We start from the raw sequence: 25,263 nt of genomic DNA, 5'->3' as shown, positions 1-25,263 counted from the left end.
ATAGATTATATCACATTTATTATTAGGACATGTGTCCGATAGAATTTGGTATACAGTAGGACCTTAATAAATGATATATTGTTATAAATTAAATTATTATTATATATAATTATATACTAATGATAATTTTTAAATGTCCAGTGCAGTGCTGGACTTTAGATGGTAGACACCCCAAAGACAGATGGCAGGAAACAGTAACACTGATGGTGACGATGGTGGTAGAATCCTGTACACGGTCATATTGCCTAAATGTTGGTCCTAACCGTATCCGTTCTTCTCACTCACCTCCAGCCCAACCTCCTATTCTGCATCCCCCAGTTTTTGCCTGGCCCCTGGATTAACACCCAGGTCCATCGAAGGCTCTTCTCTCTGGAGGCTGTGTTTTATTGTCATTGTCTTTGCCACTGTGGCAGGGAGCAGAAGCCAGGTCTTGGAGTCCCCAGCCCCCAACTCCTGTGGGGCATACAGATTAGATTAGCTGGCCTCTCTCGTTCCTAATGTCACTTGCTGCCTCCTGTAATGTTGGCAGGGTGTCATTAAGGCCTCAAGGCCTGAGGAGCTAACAGATACACCAGGGCTCCCAGTTGCCAATGCCTGCAGCAATGTGCACCTCTTGACACCCAGCAGCTAATTTCCCTTCATAACCTGACAATTTCAACAGCAACTCTGTCCCCAGTCACGTCAACCAGCTTAGCCCCCTTACTCTGACTCCTAATGAGGAGGTGCAGTGCCTGGTTCCCATCCTGAAATAACAACACTGGCTGCTGGCCATATGTTTTGTTGTCGTTGTTGTTGTTGTTTTTCTCTGAGATGGCGTCTTGCTTGCCGCCCAGGCTAGAGTGCAGTGGCGCCATCTCGGCTCACTGCAACCGCTGCCTCCCAGGTTCAAGTGATTCTCCTGCCTCAGCCTCCCAAGTAGCTGGGATAACAGACATGCACCACCATGCCTGGCTAATTTTTTTTTTTTTTCTGTATTTTTAGTAGAGATGGGGTTTCACCATGTTGGCCAGGCTGGTCTCGAACTCCTCACCTCAGGTGACCCACCCACCGTGGCCTCCGAAAGTGCTGGGATTACAGGCATGAGCTACCACAGGCAGCCCCTTTTTCTCTTAGACCTCGCTCTTCCAGCTCCTTTCAGCCCTGGGGTCTCCCTGCCAGAAAATGGGGCTGGAAATGTGTTAAGGAGAAACTTGGAGAACAGAAAACAGCCTTCGAGACTACACACTTGACCCTGGAGCCACAGAGACTCCAGCTCCACTTCCTCTGTGAGTTTATGTCACCGAGCCTTACCTTCCTGATGTGTAAAATGGTCAAGATCATCGTGCTTCCCCCACACATGGTGCTTTGATGTCATCTGCGTGAAGCTCTTAGCACAGAGCCCAGCACTTGCACAGTGAGCAATTAACATCTACTCTCACTGCCTTAGAGGATCTGCCATTCAGGTTTTCATGCATTTACCCTTTCACTTGATGCCTATGTACTTTGCAGTTGGGGGAACAGCTAAATTAGATTTAGCCCCCACAGAAAGGCAGCCTGGAGTTCTGGAGAGGAGAGCAGGTTTGTGACCAGAGAAACCAGGGATCAAAGCTCTCTGGTTCCCTTGCACCATCTATAACATGTGGGGGCAGGAAAGCGACACAGGGAGGAAATCATCTAAACCCGGCTGGTTAGTCCTCAAGAGGCAAGGAAGAAACATATTCAAAAAATGTAATAGCCTGGTGTCCGGCATGTATTGTGTGATCAATGAATACCACTTCCACTTACAGGGAAAGGGAGACTGAGGCAGAGGACAGCTAAGGAAATCCAGAATTGTCACACAGCTGGTGAGAGGGGTGGCTGTGACTGTGACCTCATACCACCCCTCAAACCTCACCACTGTGCTCTTATCGTGGGTTGAATGGTGGCCTCCAAAAAGGCAGTTCCATATCCAAATCCCTGCAACTTGTGAAGGCGAGCTTATTGGGAATCAGGTCTTTGCAGATGTAATTAAGTTACGGATCTTGAGGTGAGATCAGCCAGGAAGACCCTAAATCCAAAAACAAGTGTCTTCATAGGAGAAAGGTAGAGGGAGATTTGAGGCAGACAGGAAAGGAGAACACAGGAGAAGAGGAGAAGGCCATGTGGCTGCAGAGGCAGGGATTGGAGTGATATGGTCACAAGCCCACAATCACGAGCAGTCACCAGAAACGAAAGATGCAAGGAACAGATTCTTACCTAGAGCCTCCAAAATAAGTGTAGCCCTGCCTTGATTCTGAATGTCTGGCCTCCAGAACTGTGAGAAAATACATTTCTATTGCTGTTGTTGTTGCTGTTGTTTTGAGACTGAGTTTTACTCTTTTTGCCCAGGCTGGAGTGCAATGGCACGATCTTGGCTCACTGCAACCTCCACCTCCCGGGTTCAAGCGATTCTCCTGCCTCAGCCTCCCAAGTAGCTGTGATTACAGGGCATGCCTGGCTAATCTTTGTATTTTTAGTAGAGACGGGGTTTCACCATGTTGGCCAGACTGGTCTTGAACTCTTGACCTCAAGTGATTGGCCCATCTTGACTCCCACAGTGCTGGGATTACAGGCATGCCTGGTTGTCTTTGTACAATATTTTATTAAATGTCTTTACAAAGCAACATCCAGACTCCGAATACAACTGCCAAGGACAGCCCGTTATGCTATGGGGACTGGCTGGGGCATAGCAGGCAGCTCTGGCTTCCCACCCTTCTGTTCTGAGATGGGAGTGGTGGGCACTATCTCATCTTTGGGTTCCATGATGCTCATGTGGTCAGGCAGAGGCTTCTGAGGGCCAGTCTTACCAGCGGGGTCCCAGGGCAGCATGACCTTCACCTTGATGCCCAGAACACCCTATCTGAGCAGCACATGGCACACGACAGCATCAATGTACTAGTTAACACGGTCTCCGCTGGGGATCATCAGGCCATCCACAAACTCATGGATTTGACCCTCTGTCCTCAGAGTCTCCCAGAAACCACAGCTTGGCAGCCTATGGCCCCCCTATTCATGATGAACCACAGCCCACCATCGCAGGCCCTCCGCACAGTAAGCCCTCCTAGGAGTCTGTACTGCAGACTCTGCCTGGGCAATGGCACACAGACCTCTGGGGCCACCTTTTCAGCATAAAGCTCTACAATGCCCTCTGGGAAGCCAAATCTCTTCTGAACTACAGCAGTCAATTCCAGAATCCCTGGCTGTTCTCACCAAGAACATTTTGTGTTCTGTTGGCTAAGATAATTGTTTCTGTCGTGATGGGTGTAACTTGAACCTGAGCTTCAGAGAAGCATCTTTAGCCAGCTCCTGAGTAAGAAACTGATTCCGTTCAGCTTTGAAGATGCCATCAGCGACCAACATCCTCTTCTTGGAAATTCGCACGGCCATCATGCTGCCGTGCACACCATCAAAAGGAAAGCAGATTGTGCCTTTCTTAGATCTCACTAGAGCAAGTCAGGACAGTTCAGTAAGAAGACGCTGCCCATGGAACACACCTGGGTGGGAGTCAGCCCTGCCACTTGGTTGCTCTGTGACCTTATGAAACTCACTTGACCTCCCCGAGTGCCGGCATCCTCATTTATAAAGTGGAATTGTTCATGAGTATTACCATTTTCCCCTAGCCTTGTAGGGTTTAGGGGATGGTGAGAGCGAAAGCACAGAGCACTTTGTTTATGGCTACAACGCTGCCATTTTCTACTGTTACTATTACTACCAGGAATGAAAACAACAAATAAAAACAAAAGCAACCCAAAAACTGCTCCCAAAGGAAAGATGTGTCGCTTCCTCTCTGTTCTGTTCTCACACAAAGTTGCCTAGGACCCTGATATGGTTTGGGTGTGTCTCCACCCAAATCTCATCTTGAATTATATCTCCCAGAATTCCCACATGTTGTGGGAGGGACCCAGGGCGAGGTAATTCAATCATGTGGGCCGGTCTTTCCTGCGCTATCCTCGTTATAGTGAATAAGTGTCACAAGATCTGATGGGTTTACCAGGGGTTCTCACGTTCGCTTCTTCCTCATTTTCTCTTGCCGCTGCCATGTAAGAAGTGCCTTTCACCTCCTGCCATGATTCTGAGACCTCCCCAGCAGTGCGGAACTGTAAGTCCAATTAAACCTCTTTTTCTTCCCAGTCTCGGGTGTGTCTTTATCAGCAGGTGAAAAACAAACTAATACAGGCCCTGAAGTACTTTGCTTGTTTCTCCCCAGCACCTAGGAAAGTATCTGACATGTACCAGGTGAGCAATACATATTGATTAGAGGAATGAATGAATGAGGAAAACAGAGTTCTAGAGTCAATGAGCTAACCTTTGGGAGGAGCTTGGACTGAATACAGTAAATCAACCAATCACACATTTGAGTCAATAAAAATTTCATCATGATTGGTCAGTTTATTATTAGAAAAACTTTCTATAGGCAAAATGAAGCATCTAAATGTGTCTACATGTAGCAGTGGACTGTTTATAAAAACAAAAATGAGAGTTATTTTTAACCTTCATATATTTCTAAAGATCCTTTAAAATCAAATGGATTTTTAAAAACTTTATTTCAAGGTTTCAGTCAATAAAAAGTAAAATAAAATAAAGTACTAGAAAAATAAAATTTGGATTCAGAGGCTAGAAACCTACAGTGAACATGTCTATCAAGGCAGGAGGATTGCTTTGAGGCCAGAAGTTTCAGACCAGGCTGGGCAACATAGGAAGACCCCATCTCAATAAAAAACAAAAATTAGCCCAGTATGGTGGCTCTCGCCTGTAGTCCTAGCTACTTGGGAGGCTGAGGTGGCAGGATCACTTAAACCCAGGCATTGGAGGTTATAGTGAGCTATGATCATACCATTGTACTCTAGCTCGGAGACAGAACAAGATTCTGTCTTAAAAAAAAAAAATAATAAGTCTAGAAAGCTCAGGGTAGCCAATCCTTCCATCCCCTTAGAGAAACAGCAAAGTTAAGAAATGCATATCAGCTCAGGCTCGGCGGGCCTTAAATGCACACATTTGCACAGATACATGTATACTTTTATACAAACTCCCTGACACCAGTGGCTGGGTCTGTTTTATCAAACAATGTCCATTAAACTTCAGATGAAGCCTTTATTAAACATTTGTTGAATGAATGGAACCTCTTTAGAATGCTATATGCGATTACACAGACAGGTGACCTCTCTCGTTTTGCAGCATCCTGAGATGTGGGTCACCATGGTGAACATTCAGGCGATGATAAGCGATGATGACTTCCCTTACATTTTTCTGCTTTAGGAAGCACCTGCCTCTTATTGAACCTGGAATGGTGGGATGGGGTGGGAGTCTGTCCTTCCTTATTCACACAGGCGGCTGACACAATAATGTGATCATCAACTCCTCTCTTCCCGCAGCCCCCAACCCGCCAGCCGCCCCAGCTGCAGAATGCAAACATCTGCCGGCATCATTAAGGCATTTCTATACAGCACCATCCAAGGCCTGACCCTGTGACCGTTTCCACCATTAGATTTGAATGACCTCAGCAGCAGGGCTGAAAGGCCGGAGTATTAATTCACAGAACCACAAGCTCAATTTAAGATTTAATTTGAGATAACGAAGAGCTACTGAAAGTGTATTCAAACTTCTAAGCATGCAATAAAAGGCCTTTCCCTGTTTTCCAGGTTGAATATGAATCCAGTATTTCTTTAACAGATTTATTCACAAATTTAAAAACAACACGAAGCCTCTTTTCTCTGTTTCTAATTCCTTTTTTTTTTTCTTTTAGTTTTTTGGCTTTATCAAGCCCCTTTATGATGTTTCTTGCTAGGAATCTTTTTCAGCTCTTCCTCCCTAATTTACAAATGCCTGTTCTTTAGGAATTACCTTTCAATTTGATAGCATTCTTGAAGAGAAAGTAGACTTCCTTAAGAATCTCCCCTACCTTTAGTTCCCTTGCATTACAACCTAAATATGCTAAGCGTCTGTTTGTTCAACAATGATGATGCTGCATAAAAACCTTTCACCCAGCAATGTAACGCTCATCATGGAAAGATTCAAAATAATATTCCACCCATTAGGAACACGTGACCACTTGGTTCTAGTGAATATCTAGGTTCTGAAGACTTTATTTATAAAACATTTAGAATTCTTGGTGGGGATGGGAATTTTTATTGGTTCAAGTAGATTTTTGTTTGTTTTTGTTTTTGTTTTTGTTTTGAGACAGAGTCTCGCTCTGTCTCTCAGGCTGGAGTACACTGGCGCAGTCTCAGCTGACTGCAACCCCTGCCTCCTGGGTTCAAGCCATTCTCCTGTCTCAGCCTCTCGAGTAGCTAAGATTACAGGCACATGCCACCACACCTGGCTAATTTTTGTGTATTTAGTAGAGATGGCGTTTCGTCATGTCAGCCAGGCTGGGCTTGAACTCCTGACCTCAGGTGACCCACCCACCTTGGCCTCCTAAAGTGCTGGGATTACAGGGGTGAGCCACCACACCTGGCCTCACGTAGATTTTTTGACACTGAAGAGTTTATTTTAGGCTGGGCATGGTGGCTCACACCTGTAATCCCAGCACTTTGGGAGACCAAGGCAAGAGGATCACTTGTAGCCAGGAGTTTAGGTCAGTCTGGCCAATGCACTGAGACCCCATCTCTACAAGAAATTTTAAAAATAGCTGGGCATGGTGGTGCATGCCTATAGTCCTAGCTACTCAGGAGACTGAGGCAGAAGGATCGCTTGAGCCTGGTAGGTCGAGGCTGCTGTGAGCTAAGACGCCACAGCACTCTAGCCTGAGCAACACAGTGAGATTCTGTCTCTTAAAAAAAAAAAGTTTATTTTAATATTTGAAGATGGGAATTGGAGATGAGAATTGTTTGCTTTGGACTCAGAAGCCTGAATCTACGATGGTATTTGCTGACTATTTTGTGTCTGACACTATGCTAGGTTACTTTGCATTTTCTCAAAGACTCAGTCCAGCCTTAGAAATAGACTTGGGTTTAAAGCTCCGCAAGCAACTGAGTTCCCTGAGCCTCTGTCTTTGTCATCTGTGAACGACCACATGCCTCAGTGCTTCCTGACAACAACTTTAAAAGTTATAAACATTGACACATATATGGGTATAAAAATACCACAGGTCATCTGAGCTTGACCCTGGGACACTGTTGGGAATGGGTGAACTTCCTAGGAACTGCAAACGCTCTGGTCACTGTGAAGATTACACAATGGACAAAGGCCAGGACCACAATATTTTGCAATCCTGAAACTCATCTAGTTTATTAGCCACTGGGTTTTCAAAATGAGAAGCCATGTGGTGAGCAGGGGGAAAGAAGGATAAACCAGAGGCCAGATACAGCTGTTGTGGGGTGGGGGCTGGGGGGCGCTTGGCTTCCGACCCACCCTCCATCATAACTAGCTGTGTAACCTGGGGCAAGCCTGTGCCTCAGTTTCCTCACTTTTATCATCCTTCTGCTCTTCAGGTAACAGACGATGCTCAACATGCAGGGATAAGTAGATGGGTGTGAAGCCACAATTCCCAACACAGAGAAGGCAAATAGGAGAAAGGCCAAGAGAAAGCACACCCATACGTTTGATGCAGTGCAGTGGGTTCAATAGTGTCACCCTAGAAACATGTTCACTCAGAACCAACGAATGTGACTTTATTTGGAAACAGGGTCTTTGCAAATGTAATTAAGATAAGGACTGAGATGAGATCATACTCAATTAGGTGGGTCCTAAGTCCAATGACTGGTGTCCTTATAAGAGACAGAAAGGACACAAAGCCAGAGGAGAAGGTGATGTAAGGGTGGAAGTAGAGGTTGGAATGTGGTGTTTCCAAGCCAAGGGACATCAAGAATTGCCAGCAGTCACCAGAAACTGGGAGACAGGCATGGCATGGTTTCTCCCTCGTAGCTTCCAGAATGAACGAACCCCACAAACGCCTTGATTTTGGACTTCCGGCCTCCAAAACCATGAAACAATGAATGATTCTCAGTCTACCCAGTTTGCGATAATTTGTTATGGCAGGCCCAGGAAACACATACACGTGGCATGGTTGGTATTAAAATGCAAGGCACTTCCCTGAAGATAGGCCCTGTGGTCTTACTTTCACCAAGGTTGTCATTACAACTCAAGGACGGGCCACACTAATCCTAAGTCTGTCCACTAATCCCAATAAAAACCACCTAAATTTTCTTAGTGGGCAATGGCCAACTCTACTCATGGAAATGGGGCTTACAAGAAGTTCTCAGATCATCAGTAAGACAGATTTTTATTTAAGGATGGGAAAATGATTTAGGAATACTGAGATGTCTCCAAACAATACTCCCAGATCTTTGTTGACTCCACCATTATTTCTGGCGTATTCAGGGCACCACTTCCACTGTTGTAGGGCATGCAACGTCTTCAGTAGCCAAAACTTTGGGTCACACATGGGAAGGACATTCTGGTACTGCAAATTTGGCTCTCTGGCATCAAAACTTAGCAGTGTCCATGACTGTTCTTGCTTTATTACAACACCCAGATGTCAGTGGCTGGGGGCTTCTCTTATGTCTCCAGCAAGCAGGGACAGGGTCATTGTGCATCCTGAGAACCTACTAGAGTGCCAGGCCCATGACAGGTGCTCATGGTTATCAAAGGAATGATAACGATGACAATACAGAGGTAAATAGTAAGAACAATGCCAGAGTTATTTTATTTTCCTCCATATCACCACATTATCATCCCCATTTTACAGGTGTTGATACCAAACTGAGAGTATAAATTAATGAATAGATGAGTGAATACATAAATAAGTAAATAATGAGTCCATCTAGGAAGGAGGAGACTCAGAATCGAGTTCAAGTCTCACTCAAATAAGACTGAGTGCAAGTCTCACTGGAGCAAACACGTAAGCTCTTAGCCATCATCAGAGATATTGCCAAGCTTTGTTTACAGATGCAAATGCTGTGAGCTTGTGGCCTTCCACTGTGCTGCTGATGCAGGGCAGGCGAACCCCAGAATTGGGGCTTAGGCCAAGAGGGTTCTTGGCTTTGCCCAGGAAAGAATTCAAGGGCAAGCTGGTGGTGTTAGCAACTTTTATCGAAGGGACAGTGTATAACAGGAGCAGAGGTGCTGCTCCTTGCAAAACAGGGCTACCCCACATGCAGAGTACCCACGGTGGCAATTCTGAGGCAGTTCTGTCATCACATTTACACCCATTTTTAATTATATGCAAATTAAGTCGTGGATTATGCAGAAATTTCTAGAAAAATGGTGGTAACTTCCAGGTTGTTGGGTCATTGCCATGGAAAGGGGCAGTAACTTCTAGGTGTTGCCATAGAAATGGTAAACTGACATGACACACTGGTGGACACATCTCATGGAAAGGTGCGCCCACCCTATCCCTGTTTTAGCTAGTCCTCAATTTGGTCCGGTGTGTAAGCCCTGTCTGTGGAGTTGAGTCTTGCCTCCAGAATCAAGTCCCACCACCTGCCTCACTGGGGGTCACTGAAGACAACTGGCCTGCTGAGCTGGCCTCATTTCACCTGCGAACCTGATGGGGCTGAGAAGATCCAAAAGAAGTGAACTGAACAGTAGTGGCCAACTGACTGAGAAAGAGTGCAGAAGAGTGAACGCTTTTCTGTGGAATGAACACCTGAGTACTATGGGCCTACTCGTGTGCTAAGTGCTTCGCCGTTATCGTTTCCATTTAATTTTCTCAACAAGCCTCCATTCTAGAGCTAAGCACAATGAGGATTAGAGAGATTAAGTGGCTTACCCTGGAACATTCAACTCAGAAATCAGGATGCAAGTCTAGGTTTCCTGACTCTGCTCTTAAGCCGTACACTTAACTTCCACTTTATATTCCCTCTCTCAGTGCTAACGAATTTCTGCCAATATTCTCACTTACGCTTAAAAGCAACCTTTGGAATTACGTATACTGGCTCCAATTCAGGAAAGACGAAACTAAGGCCCCAAATAGTTAATGACTTGACTGGCAAGCTAGTTACATGGTAGAGGCAGCACCCAAAACTGCCCAGGCTATAGTGCTGTGGCATCTTAGCTCACTGCAGCCTCGGCCTACCGGGCTCAAGTGATCCTCCTGCCTCAGTCTCCTGAGTAGCTAGGACTACAGGCATGTACCACCATGCCCAGCCAATGTTTAAACTTTCTGGAGAGATTGCGTCTTGCTGTGTTGGCCAGACTGATCTCAAACTCCTGGCTTCAAGTGATCCTCTTGCCGTGACCTCCCAAAGTGCTGGGATTACAGGCAAGAGCCTCTGCACCCAGCCTCAAAACTGGGCCTGCCTTGTCATAGGGCTTTCTATTGCACTTCAAGGCCTGAGTCAACGAAGGTGGTAGAACAGCTCAACCAACCCTAATCAACAGAGAAGGGCTGTGTGTGCTGGAGAGGGTGATGGTGTGTCAGGGCTGGGGCAGGAGCTGGAACATGTCCACACTGGAAAGTAGATGGGCTCTGATGTGCAGCTCAGGTCTCCCTTCCAGGGTAACCTGTAGCCTTCAGTCATTAGCCTTTCCAGGGAGTACCTGAACATAGAGATTACCTTCTGCAAGGGCACATCCTTCCTGGGGCAGCCCACCCAATCACAAGTCAAGGCAGGTTTATAAAAGCCTGGCCACATTAGCCCAATAGGGATTAGCTCTGATGGGCCCTTTTAGCTTCATGAGGTTGACTGAGACCCTTGCTGGACTGCATCTCAGCTCAACTTCTCCCTCTGCCCACTCCATCTTCATTTTCCTCCCTTCCATAGGTGTTAATTCCAAGGCACGTGTTCTGCACAACAAACCTGCACTCAGAGTCTACTTCCTGGAAAGCCCAATGAGATGGTTTCTCATTTCTAAAGAAAATGACCTATGACAATAAGAAGGCTTGACCTCATCAGAAAACTTTTCACTGGGGTGACTGGACTGCCTTGGAACTCTTTCCATCCAAGACAGAGGGTGAGGAGGCGCAATCTCAGGGGAACAGAAAGGGCTGGGACCCGAAGAGGTCCTGGGAATTTTAGAAGGAAGCCAAGCGAAGACAGGGCCCGTTTGCCTCCACACAAAGACTCATCCCCAATACCCAGGAGTACAGGACTTAACAGGGGCTAAACTTGAACTACTTGTTGACATAATTAGTGCTGGCTCCAAGCGAGAGGTTTTGTAGCCAACTTGGCGTGGGTTCGTGAATTTTGATTGGCAAATTTGAAGCAAAGTTCAGCCAAGCTCTACATCTATTTTGCACTGTGCCTTATGCACATCCAGAGAAGCCAACTCTTCTGATAGATTTTTCAGTTTTATGATTGTTGGTAGCTGAAGATATTAGCTCTTTAAGGAGACAAATGCTTCTGGCAGGCTGGCCTGCACTAGGAATAGGAGAAATGCCTTCTGGTTTCTTCTAAAATTAATGTAATAAGATGCATTAATCAGAATTCTATCAAGTCTACACACTTGGCCCAGGCTTAAGAAGCAATACTTTGAAACTGCAGTTGGCTAAGCTTCCCTATTCTTTGTGAATCAGAGTCAGGATTGAAGAATGAAAAAAAAAAAAAAAAAAAAGAATAGCACTAATGTTTAAGAAAAACTGGCAACAGGAAAATGTTTAAGCAACTTTTCATTCCTCAGCTCCACCAGGGATTACAGAGGGTTAGGGGAAGGTTTGACCTTTGTATTTCCACAAACGTACTTCAGATTGTGGGATCAAAAACAGTTGGTCAGAACCCAAGCCAAGTCAGGACTGGTTTGGGCAATAGCTCAGGCCCAAGGTATTTACTTGTTTGTTTCTGTCTAATAATAACTTACTCTGGGACTTGCAATGGAATCTTGGCTATTTCTTGCCTTCAGATGTTTGTAACCAGGTGATGAAAAATTTTGGAAACTGAAATAGATTACACAGATGAGTACTTGGCATTGCATAACTTTTGACTTAAAGATGATCTTCTCAAGAAACCAAAAAAAACTGAGCCACAAAATCAGAGCCAACCCCAGTTTCTTCACAGCAATTGCTCATTTTTAGATGATACTCTACATTTTAAAGTGACATAAAAGTGTCCTGAACATTGTACTGCAATTTGGTCGTGCTTTTAATGTGACACAACTACATCTGTATTTACTATTACGACTCAGTACCCAAGAGATGAAAATTTTTAAAGACAAACGGCCAGGCTTTTGTGGAAACATTTCCCCTCCTTGTATCAAAAAAAAAAAAAAAAAAAAAAAGAGTGGCTCCTTCTTGTCTGGTAGATTTCAGTAATTGGCAGGATTTTGAGTAAGCTCTTTTAAAAGCCCTCCGTTTCTATTTTCACATTAAACACACTTGCAATATCTATTAAAAGCACAAATACTGAAGAACACACCAAGACTATCAATGAGCTTACATCTGGAGTCCTCGATGTATCAGGAAAAAATGAAGTGAACATTCACAGAGTTTTACTTCTTTGTGAACTCAAATGCTAGAAAAGAAAAGGGTGTCCTCTTTCTCTGGCTTCCTGGTCCTATCCAGTGTCCCAAATTTTACATCAGTTCTTTATCAGAGGGTTTATCAGAGGGGGTCCAGTTAGGGATTTAGTTAAAACAACAGATACTGGATTCTGCCTTCATTTTGGGAAGTATTTACTCACATTAAGGCAGAGGGGATTCCATGCCAGAAAAGCAGAATAGAAGCAGAAATGTTTCTGCCATGTTCTGGCTACGACCACTTGGCCTTACAGTTCTAGGGTGATTGAGCAATATCCCAGGAAGGATACGCAAGGTCACCCAGGAGACTTGGGAACATCGAGAGAGAGCAGGGCCAGTGAATGGGTTGGGGAGAGAACCTCTGAGCCCTGTATATATCTTGGAAGTCACTCTCAAGTTTATATTTGGGCAGACAGAGCCAGATGTCAGCATGGACTCATAGGCAGCCAAGCAGCAAGAGGAGGGTCACTGAAACACTGGCAGAGAGGTCTGCGTACAACTGTCCTTGGCCTCAGACAGATGCACTGCAGTTCTAAAGCTCTTTTGCTCCTTTTCAGATTTCCTTAAAAGAACAGGAAGGGAAGGAAGGATTAAAACCCAGGGGAAGCAAAAGGAGCCATGGCTCAGACGAAGTTTCCTTCCAGAGAGACTCCCTCTGCCCCCATAAATGTGTGTTTTGGAGGACAGCTTACGCATTGGGCAAGGAGGTCATCACGGTCTGAGATTTCAAATTCTTGGTCAGGGTCCTGGCAAGAGGCAGACGGTACACTCAAAACGGGTAACGTAAGAAGTGTTTAGTAAAGGCACTGTTTGTAAAGGTCGGTGCAGGGTTTAAGGAAACAGCAAGGTTTCATGCAATGTACTCCAGTTAGTAACAGCAGGAACAGCTCCTGCCCTTGTCAGCTAAAATGGATGAAACCTTCTTTTTTTTTTTTTTTTTCGAGACAGAGTCTCGTTCTCTCAGCCAGGCTGGAGTACAGTGGCACAATCTTGGCTCACTCAGCCAGGCTGGAGTACAGTGGCACAATCTTGGCTCACTGCAACTTCCATCTCCGAGGCTTAAGGAATTCTCCTGCCTCAACCTCCCAAGTAGCTGGGATTACAGGTGTGTGCCGCCATGCCTGGTTAATTTTTGTATTTTTAGTAGAGATGGGTTTTCATCATGTTGGCCAGGCTGGTTTCAAACTTTTGACCTCAGACAATCTGCCCACCTCGGCCTCCCAAAGTGCTGGGATTACAGGCGTGGGCCACTGTGCCCGGCCTGGACGAAACCTTCTACAGAGGAAGGTGGTGAACTGACACCCTGCAGGGAGCAAGCCTGTAAATTAAATTGCTAAATCCAACCAGAAGAAGAAAGGGCAAGACAGCCGACTATGGTCAGCTTCCAGGCCAGATGGAAGAATGTGGGGAGCACAAAGGTAGCTGGTGCACAGACCGCACGCGAGAGAGCCCAAGGGTGGTTTTGCAAGGGCAGATGACAGGACTAGTGGGGACAACGCCCACAGTTCCCCAACTTCAATCAGAAGGCCTTGGCTGTAATGTCTTATACACTGCCATGTCACATTAGTTGTTACATGAAGGCAGAAATTTTTCCCCCAAAATACCTGATTGGAAAACCTTGACCCTGGATGTCACACTGGTTTCTCCCAGGTCTAAGGTGCCTGATTCCATAGAAAAAACCAGCGTAATCCACAAAGGATACATCTTGAAATTGGATAGGTTGGAAAAGAACACAGGTGCCTTTATCCACGCCATCACTGCAACCTCTTTTGTTTTGTACATATATGAAAAGCCAACATTCTAAAGTAGAGGTTCACTTAATTTTTTTTTTTCAAGAGAGGCTTCTTGGTAGTTTCATTACACAGTGGTTTTATTAGGGGATGTAAGGATTACGGAAACATCTTATTTTTTAACATATAGTATTTTTTGAATATTATTTGAATTAATATAGAAAAGTGCATTTTTTCCAGTGTTTTAGGGAAAAGGAGATACTTCACCAGGAGGATGAAAAGGAAGAAGAGGGGAAGGGGAAATAAAAATTCCAGAAAGATGAAAAATTGTTGATGTAAGACGGAGGCACATTTTTGCCAAAATTCTCTAGAAGAAAGGATTATTATGGCTTCCCAGTAACTGACTCCGCTTGCCGGCAGGGGGAGGATCTGGCCGGGTTCTGTCTTCTCCTGCGATGACACACTGTCCTGCACTGAAAACTTGAGCCACAGCCCGTGTGCCTGGGCAGTATTAGTAAGTGCAGATATTCAGCGAGGAAAGAAAAGAAAACTCCTAAAAGAAACAGCAGGTGCCTTAAACCAGCGGAGATATAATAGAACCTATAGAATTGGGGGTGGGGAGACAAGCTTCAGGAAGGTTAACACTGGGGCCTCTACATTTTCTAATATAGATTAATGGCTTGCTCAGGCAAGCAGCTACATGCTTGCTAAATGTGCTGACCGCCTGAAATTAGCAAAGGTGGTGACGAAGGAAGGGAGAAAAAAAAATAAAATGAGCTGAATCTGTATGTGCCCCACTCATCCTGGTCTGACATATGACAAACAAAATTAACGGCGACAAAGAGAAAGCAGTAAGTATCAGGTAGTAGAAAACAAACATCGAATGAATGTGACTGATCTCAAAGGAGGCCTTTTCTTGTTGTTGATAAGACCTTGGAGACACAATGGATACTTGATGAACACACACACAGGAGCTCACACACGCACACACACACGCATACACATTCCTGCCCACATATACATACATCAAAGCCAGACCACCACAGAATTAGATAGGCATCATTATATCTCTCTCTAACCAGGACAAAATATGTGTCCCCAGAAATTAGAATAGATGATCTTGGACTCTAGCAAAACTCAGCTCAAGTATACTCCATTCTGGTAACCACCTTACAAAAATGTTATTAATCTAGCACTTGAAAGGTATTAAGAAAAGCAGGCTTCTTGGACTTAAATTTCTGAGTGTTTTTTTTAAGGCTGTATATGTATAGCTTAGGAGGGAAAAAAAGGAAATTAAGGGGAAAAAAAATCAAATGAAAAATACTTATGACCTAAAACATCTCTGTGAGTTAGGTAACGCTATGATAGCAAAACAAAAAAAATCAGAAGCAATATTAAAGGTACATTTGAGATGCTGAATTTTTTTTTCCTAAAAAACAATCAACCACTTATAGAACAACGTGTATACAACTTGGAAAAAAAAAAAAAGAAAACACCTCACAAGTATCTCAGTATTTTCCTATAACTAGACGGAAATAAGAAATTACATGGGTTTACCTATTAGGGTAGATTCCCTAATTGTATTTCCCCAAAGATTCATAACAAAATTCTTATATTTGATTTTATTTTTCCATTTTAAGACAAATTCACCAGTGAGTCAAAATCTCTTTTAAAAACATATGTGTTTAAGAAGATGTGAAATGACAGAAAATAAGACAGGGGAAAATATTTAAAAAGTTTTAAAACTTATAACACAAACATGGGGCCTTTAGTTTATGGGGCTTGTTAATTAGTGCTGATTCTGCATTAGTCAAGGCCTTTGGATAGATTTTTTTTTTAGGGGGTGGGGGGACGGAGTCTCACTCTGTCACCCAGGCTGCAGTGCAGTGGCACTATCTTGGCTCACTGCAACCTTCGCCTCCTGGGTTCAAGTGATTCTCGTGCCTCAGCCTCCCGAGCAGCTGGGATTACAGGTGCCTGCGCCTACTCCTGGCAAATTTTTTTTTTTATTTTTAGTAGAGAAGGAGTTTCACCATGTTGGCCAGGCTGGTCTTGAACTCCTGACCTCAGGTGATCCATCCACCTCGGCCTCCCAAAGTGTCAGGATTACAGGCAGGAGCCACCATGCCCATCCAGATATGTTTTTGTTTTTGTTTTTGTTTTAACAAATATTTTCAAGAAGTTGTTTGACATTACCCGAGAACATAAGACCTGCCATGTTAAATCGGTGTCACCTTGAGGGTCTCGAAACCCAATGGCACCAAGAGATGGCCTGTGGCTGGCTGCTGATGTCCTCTATAATGTCCACCCTCATAGAATGGGGCATTATCCTAAATATGCCCCAATCTTTGGGATGTCATCTTGTCTTTTAAAAAATTGGCAGATACAGTGCCAAGTTAGGACACGCAGGTCCTATGCATTGCCATGCATTGGTACCTACTGTATTTGGTCTCTGTGGTGGCTGGGGACTTTGGGGTTCAAAAGAGAATGAGACTTGATCCTTTTCACAAAGATCTTATTGTGTGAGAGGGCAAACAATGATGAGGGTAAGAACCACAGCTTTGATGGTGTTATAATAGCTATAGTTTATCAAGTAATTATTACATGTCTGGCACAATTCTTCAAAAATTCCATTTATTCCTCAAAAGAACCCTAACAGGTATATCTTATTATCCTCATGACTCAGCAAGGAGAGAGAGGCTTACCAAGCTTAAGTAACTTGACCAAGTGTTAGGGACTGAATGTTTGTGTCCCTCTACCCGTCACTCATATGTCAAAGCCCTGACCATCAGTGGGATGGTATCTGGATGTGGGACCCTGGAGAGGTTGTTAGGTTTAGATGAAGTCTTGAGGATGGGGCCCCTCATGAGGGGATTAGTAGCCTTATAAAAAGAGGACAAGGGGGCTGGGCATGATGGCTCATGCCTGTAATCCCAGCACTTTGGGAGACTGAGGCAGGTGGATCACCTGAGGTCAGGAGCTTGAGACCAGCCTGGCCAAGAGAGTGAAACCCTGTCTCTACTAGAAATACAAAAAGGGGGAAAGAGAGAGAGAAAAAGAAAACAGAAAGAAAAGAAAGAGGGAGGGAGAGAGAAAGGAGAGGAGAGGAGAAAGGAAAGGAAGAAAGGGAGGAAGAGGGAGATGAAGAAAGTTAATAGATACAGTAAATGTACACAATGATAGCTTCTCAAAGGAATTCTAGTGACATAAATGTACTAGTAGATATAATTCCCCAAAGTGATTTATCCAACCCAGAGAGCCTATGAATCACAGAGAGGATGAAGGATCATCAATTACTCAGCAATTGCAGAATAATACACCTATGTATGTGAGTGACCATGTGTATACAACATAAGGTAGATCACAACTAAGAATGTCACAAGACACTGATTGTTTTTCGGATGCTGAATTACCAAAGTCCCTTCAGACTTTTTCATCATTTGTTCACTGCATTCCTCTAAAATCCAGACGAGAAGAGGAGTCGTCTTACTGGTACACTGCTTTCCCGTCCCTTCCCTTTATAAACCTCTGAAATACGGTGCAAGTTACTGAACACCAGAGAAGCTCTTTGATGTGTCCTTGGTTCACCAAATATGCTTCTGCCCACGGAATCCCCAGCTCTGCCTGCAATATTTTCTAAATGTCTGAATGCATAGTCCACACAGCATTACTGTCTCTTCTGGCATTATGACAAAATGACTGAGCACTTGTCTTTTTGGATCTTGTGCTGTCATTTGTCTTTTTTATGGAGTTTTTTTCCCCCCTGCATAAGATGATTTGTCTCCAAAAAGAAAGTCTTAATAGAGTTATTCCTACAGAAGGGAGCAAATCTAGTTTATATTCCCACCTTCTTCCACCCTTGATATTATGGCCCGCTTCAATCAGGATTAGGCAGGCTTAACAATTAGAACCAAACGTCCTGTTCAGCAGAAGAAATAATGGGAGGTAAAATACTCCAGCACTGCAGAATTTGTCAAGGCAATCATGGTAGCAGGGAAATGCTTTAATCAGTTGTTGACTATTAATTTATTTTGTTAACAGCAAATATGGATCCAAAAATCTCAAGTGATACAGGGGGTTCCCATAATACTTCCCAGGGATGTTTTCTGAGTTGACATGTAATATTTGATAGCTTATATGAACTGCCAATATGCTGTCATTCTCAAATGTTAAAAACAAGTGTGGCTGCATGTGTCCACATAAATATACTGGCTGATCATATGAGGCAGGGTAGGTGATTGGGCAGAACATGATATTTCGTAGGTAAGCTGCCATTTAACAGATCCAGGTGGAAATTGCAGATCAGCTGAGAATAAGACTATGTTCTGATAGAAATGTTTTGAAATTTTCTGTGTAGTTTTGAATATGTATAGGCAATGGGTACCCGTCACTCTGAAGAAGAATATTAAAGGACCATTTAACAGAACTGTAGGAGGGCTCCTCTTCCCCATACTCTTAATTCACTGGTTTAGGTCTGGAAATTTCCATCAAGGGCTGAAGGATTACCAGGAAGCATAAAAATGGAAACTTCAACATTTTTCCTTTGATGAATCCATGTTCTTGGTGTTTCTATTGGTGCTGTGAGATTTGCTAGATGAACAGGACACCAAGGGTCCCCTAAGGGAGACTTCGCTTTGAGAAGGTGAGTGTGGAATATGCTAACCCAGGGGAGGAGGGAAAGCTCATATGCACATGTAACTGATCTGCATTAGAGGGTCATCATCCCTTGGGAACAGTGACCCAAGAGCTTTTAGGAGCTCACACACTGAACACACTGCTATCCTCCCCTTCCTTATTCCTGTCCCAGCTAAGCTTTGAGAAATTGTCATGACAACCACAGGGGCAAACAAAGCCCACATGGCCTCATTCACACTCCCAGTCCTCTTTCTAGAAGGCATCTGGAAACGGGGGGGGGGGGGTGGCCCCTGTGTACTAGGTTAAATTTCTGGAGTTTCTGAAAAACTGATAGGAGGAGGGAAAGAAGAGATGACACCAAAAATAAAGGCTAACTTCTACCTATTTGGGGCAAGTGGAAGTTGGAAAGGAATACTGCCAGAGGCTGGCAGAGTCCTTAGGGTAGAGGGATGGGCTTCAATTTTAATATTAACCTGAAAATTAAGAAGTGATTTCATCTCATTAATACATACTAGGGAAGGGAAGCAGAATATATCAAATATAATAAAAAGTTTTCATTCGAAAAATGCTTTTTTCTTCCTAGAATACCACGACGGATTTTTCTTTTTTTTTTTTTTTAAGATCTCTATTGGCTTTGCTTTGGTTTCTGTTTCCCCCTAAAAAAATCTAACTTCTAAAAACATTCTGCTCAGACATCCATTTCAAGTTATAGGACACATGCTCTAAAGGAAACCATCCAGGAGAAACATTTGCACAAGTTCTCATATGACTTGAGATTGCATCTGAGAAGAGTGCAGAGAGAGAACAGACAGAAACATCCCACTCTGTGTGCAGAACGCCGTGTGTCCTCAGTGTTTCTCGGGGCCCATAGCTCATCAGCTGCAGTTGGTATGAAGCCTGCAACCTGTGAGGCCATAAAATTCCGAATAATAATTCATCAGGTCCTGAGAATTCTCCTAAGTACATTTAGATCAAGTGCATGACATTTCGCCCCTAACAGCAGCATTGGCAAATGGCCTAACGGAATTTAGATGGCTCCACCAAGCCACACAACTATATTATGTGTGTTCAAATGAGGGGCAGCCGTGGAGGTTGATGGGTGGACATAAGATAGCAGTTTAGGCTAGTGGTCAAGATCACACACCAGGACACTGGGCAAATTAGAACCTACGCATCTCAATTTACTCATCTTTGATGTAGGACATTAATATGGAACCACTCAATCTAGTGTGAGGACTACATGAAATAAATGCTTAGCTGATGCAGGAAATTAAAGATGATGGCATATTTTTCTGTTGGAGTTTATTTTAAACCAATGAAGCAGTGAGGAAGAGGCCTCTACTTCCCAGAATGTTGGCTACTGACTTTTCTAGTTAAGAACACCCTTCTATGACATCGGAAATTCACAAAGGTCCACATTTTTAGTAATCATCAACTAGTAAATATGTAATGATCAGGTTAGTATGGATTCAATAATGCTTTAAAATGGATTTCTACTTTACATATCCCAATAGCATTTACCCATATTTGAAAATTATTTGCACCTATATCTAAGACCTATTATTTACCCTACCTAGAATAAAATACTTGCAGCATATACAGGTTTGAAGTGGCCATACAGTAGTTGTTCCTGGGTTGCAAAGGGATCCACAGTCCAAAGGGGTGAATGACTGCTCTTGAGGACTAGAGGTTCAGGGTCCCTATGGGTATCACAGGAGGAGCATATTTAGAGGGGTTAAAAGAGGACATGGTCTTGAGGTGGAATACCATGGGTGCCAAAAATTGAGGAGTGGGGTTGACTACAGGGAGTCCTGGTTGCTTGGACCTAGGCCCTAGGAGAGTCTCCAAATGGGGAAGGGGATGCCTTTGAGCACAAATGTCTGTGGGGAAAGATGGGACATTTGAACTGGTAGACTTTAATTCTGGAGTGAACATGGAAAAAGAAAAAGGAGAACCAGTGTCGAAAGCAGTTAAACTGTCCGATGAAATGAAAATGTTCTGTAACCGTGCTGTCCAATGTGTTAGGTACATGTAGCTACTGAGCACTTGAAATGGGGCTAGTTAATGACACCGAAGAAGTGATTTTTACAAATGTTATACAACTTTAATTCATTTCAGTTTAAATAGCCACATGTGGCTAATGGCTACCATATCAGACAAACAAGCAGCTCTACAGTTTGGTCAGGCCACTTTGGAGAAGCCCCAATTATGTAACAGTACGTTGTTTCTTCTTTCTGAGAATCAGCTGATGCCCATTACAGGCTGGCGACCTTCAATCTAAGAGAATATTTCTTTCCATAAGCCATAAAATGCTCCTAGATGAAATTGACTGGCTTCATCCCATGGCACTCCACATTTGCCACATTTGAATCAGGTTTTAGCCACTGTCATTAATTAGAATCCATGTAGAAGCAAAAACATTTAAAATAAACCCGGGCCCTTGATGTTATAGCTGTCACTTTTTTACATGGCCTCATGATTCAACGATTAATGGACCTTAAAACAATCATAAAACATCAAGGCCTGTGTTCAAGCTTAGAAGAACAAGAATAGTTTTACTTCTGCTCTGGTCCTCTTGTTTTAGATTCACTGGGTGTCACTGGGCTCTGTAAACACTTTTAAGTATTTTGACATTGTGGTATGAGATGTCGTTAATCCGTTTCCTCCCTGACCTTCACTGGCCAGTGGCATGTTGCGACTCAGTGGAAAATTCATGAAAAACAGCAAGGATGTACTCAGTGACATAGATTAGGACACAATAAACCTAAATAATGGCCATAATGTGCAGATTCCAATTCAATACATGGACCCACCAAAGACTTATTGAGCATCCAGTCTGCACCAGGCACTTGGTGGATGCTTGCACAAATTACAGATTTTATTTGCATAATCCTCAGCACAAATGTGGGGTCAGCATTAGTGTCCCCCATTTCATAGATGAGCATGCTAAGAACCAGTCATGTGGCTAGTAAGAGGCAGAGGTAGGATTCAAAAGCAGGTTTCCTGACCCCTTGCAAAATACCATTCTTTTCCCAATATCCCACTGCAGGACATGAACTGTTTGCTTATGTGGCAGACTGTATCTTTCAAAAGTGGCCATGGCAGTATGTCCAGTCCCACATTCTCTTCCAGAAGAGGTGGGGTCTATTTCCTCTCACTGCAAACCTGCTTGGGGTGGGTCTGACAGCCTAAAAAATAGAATGCAGGAAAACCTAGGGCTATGTAACTTCTATGGAAGGCCATAAAAGGCAATGCAGCATCTGCTTGGTTCTTTCTCTTGGGACGCTGACCCTTGGAACCCAGCCGCCATATTGTGAGGAAGCTCAGGGTACATGGAGACAATGTGTAGGTGTTCCAGCCAATAGACCCTCCAGCAAGGGTCCCACCCACCAGTCAGCATCAATCCTCAGACTCATGAGTGAACAACCTTCAGATGATCTCAGACCCTGGCTTTCAAGCTGCTTCAGCTGATGCTGGAGCAGAGACAAGCTGTTCCTGAGAGCCCTGCTGAAACTACAGATTCCTGAACAAAATAAATGTTGTTGCTTTAAGCCACTAAATTTGGGGGTGGTTTGTTATGCAACATTTGTTACTGGAATATAGTCAAACTTTAATGAAACTCTAAAGAATAGGGAAATGCTTCAATTCCCTCATCAATGATATCCAAATGGCCAGAAGATGGGTTCTCATGAAAGAAATCCTGAGAGGAAAAAGTCCAAGGTCTTGGTTGTAGAAAAACACCAAGAATTTGGAAGCCTTATTATATCAGGGAATTAAGTGAAACATTTGAAAGAAAAGAAAACAGACAGCCTAATGAATATACCACAAAGTTTAGATTTATGGGATTATATATTTATTGCTTTGACTGCTAAGATCTATCTAGAGCCTCAAATGGCTTTGGACTAATTCATTATTTGGCTTTGAAAGATTTCTTAAGAGGATCCTCCACTTCTGTCTCGAGGTTATAGGGTGGCATTGGGTGTTATTCCCTAATGTTCAAAAGATGAGAAAAATGTTCCTGGCATGCTAGAAAGAAGACCCAACAAGGCAGAAAAAAAGTCTTAATCTTTCTATATTCACAGATCTTGGCACTGTCCCTGACAGTTTGGAGAGGAATTGAAAACAGAAACAAAAACAAAAACAAAACAAAAACTGGATATCTATGGAGATATAGCCGTATAAAGAGTTAAAGGAAGCTGGCAAAGAGTGACAGTGACTTATTTTTGACACTCCCATGTTTCACCCAAATAAGAAGCTGTTTAAGTCTTAACAGTGATTAACCTAAAAATCCAAAGTAGATCCCACTCTTCTGCACCTACCTTCAAGATGCCTCAAATCTATGCTGTAGGCCGGGCGCGGCAGCTCACGCCTGTAATCCCAGCACTTTGGGAGGCTGAAGCGGGAGGATCACGATGTCAGGAGATTGAGACCATCCTGCATAACACTGTGAAACCCTGACTCTACGAAAAATATGAAAAATACAAACAATACAAAAAAAAAAATTAGCCAGGCGAGGTGGCGGGTGCCTGTAGTCCCAGCTACTCGGGAGGCTGAGGCAGGAGAATGGCATGAACCCGGGAGGTGGAGCTTGCAGTGAGCCGAGATCCTGAGATGGTGCCACTGCACTCGAGCCTGGGTGACAGGCTGAGACTCCGTCTCTGAAATATATATATATATATATATATGCTGTTTTGGATTTGATTCTCCAGAGGCAGTGGTGAACTCATCGGGTCTCTCTCAAATACACTTTTCCTTTCTTGGTTAAATATTCTTTGCCTACCTTAAACATTTCACAATCTAGTCCTTAAATTTTGATATTTTGGTAGTGATATTCTTAATTTCATGTACAAGACCACATGAACAAAAGTACTTTTATTTTTAAGATGGGTTGCAAATATCAGGAGAAAGGGGCATTTTGCTCATGCAAAGCTTCCCAAATACAAATGGAAACTTCCCAAATATCAATGGAAACCATCCGTAGACATTGGTAGCAATATTTCAATCTTTCAGGAATGGTTTGTTTGGAGGAAATTGAGATTAATTGGGTTGCTTTTAAAACCTGTAATACTGTCATGGTTACATCCTAAGGATCACAGAATGCCTGAGGTATAAACAGGATTTTTTTTTCTTTTTTATTCATGGCTGTGAATTTTCTCTGCACACCTGTACTATCAAGGTAACTTTTGCTATAAACAGCATTTTAAAATTATCACATAAAAAACGATCAAGCACTAAATTAGAAAAAAACAGAAATTTGAAAGTGATAGTTAAATTTATGAAGCAATTCTGCTACACTCAAAGGCTCATTGCTTGACATGTAAAATATTTTGAGCTACGTGTAAGACCTGGGTATGAATTTCCCTCCAGTGGAAGAAACCACAGTTCTCACCAGGCTCCAAATGAGAGCCACACGCAGAACATATGCGCTTCGCATGTGCGCTTGTTTGCATGACTAATGGAGTTAATATTAAAAGTCTTTTCTCATCATTTCAATTCTTTCTTTCTTTTTTTTTTTTTAATTTGGCTGAGTGCCTTTTTTGCTACCTCCAAGAGCTGTTAATTTTGTTCGCTGCCGAGCAAAAGTCAAAGTCAGAGTCTAAACAGCTTGTAATGAGTTTTCAATGGCCCATCTCAATGAAATTGAGGGCAAAGACCAGCCGGCTCAGGCAGTGTCAGCCCTCAGAATTTATTAGTGAGGGCGCATTGTGTTCAGGGGAAGGCACAGAGGAGGGACTGCAGTTCCTGGGCTCTTCAAGAGGACCCCCAGCCCTTATTAAAAAGTGGTGACAGTGACAGGACACGTGCTATCTGACCCATCTGCCACAATCTCCACTGCGGCGGGGTCAAACTTGGTTGAAGGAGAGGGAAGTCAGCTGAAGGAAAGAAAGGTTTCCATCTCATAGTGATGGGGCTGTTTCTGTCTTTCTATCTCATCATGAATCAGCTAAGAAGGAGGGGCGCCTTCCTTCCTCCAAGATCATGAAGTACCACCAGGCCACCTCCCCCACCCACACACACACCTGTTTGTCTGGTGATGGTTATTTGGGAGAAACGAAGCAGTATTCCATTTTTGAGTTCTGACTATTTTATTTGTTCAATTCTTTTAAAATTCCTCCATCATGCCACTTCCAACAGATCCTCTGTGGTTTTACTTCCAAGAATGCCATTTAGGCTGGACACGATGGGTCATGCCTAAAATGTCTGCACTTTGGGAGGCCAGGGTGGGAAGATTGCTTGAGCCTAGGAGTTTGAGAGCAACGTGGGCAACATAGGGAGACCTCATCTCTACAAAAATAAAAATTAAAGTTAAAAACATGTCCAGGTACGGTGGTATATTCCTGTGGTTCTAAGGTACTTGGGAGGCTGAGGCAGGCGGATTGCTTGAGCCCACAAGGTCAATGCTGCAGAAAGCTGTGATCGCACCATTGCACTCCAGCATGGGCAACACAGCGAGACCCTGCCTCAAAAAAGAAAAAAGAGTACCTTTGAAACCCACGTAATACTTTTCTGC

The 25,263-nt window shown here is 43.6% G+C and overlaps 1 protein-coding gene and 1 pseudogene across 1 annotated transcript in view; both read right to left on the bottom strand.

The window, feature by feature from the left end:
• WWOX (WW domain containing oxidoreductase) overlaps positions 1 to 25,263 on the bottom strand; it is a 1,111,113-nt gene that overhangs the window by 378,432 nt on the left and 707,418 nt on the right. The window lies entirely within an intron of this gene.
• LOC129394338 (small ribosomal subunit protein uS3-like) overlaps positions 84 to 25,263 on the bottom strand; it is a 40,350-nt pseudogene continuing 15,170 nt past the window's right edge.

This window comes from Pan paniscus, chromosome 18 (assembly GCF_029289425.2).
Source record: "Pan paniscus chromosome 18, NHGRI_mPanPan1-v2.0_pri, whole genome shotgun sequence".
Classification (NCBI taxonomy): domain Eukaryota; kingdom Metazoa; phylum Chordata; class Mammalia; order Primates; family Hominidae; genus Pan; species Pan paniscus.
Note: the sequence above shows the minus strand (reverse complement) of the source record. Positions and strands in the feature narration are given on the sequence as shown.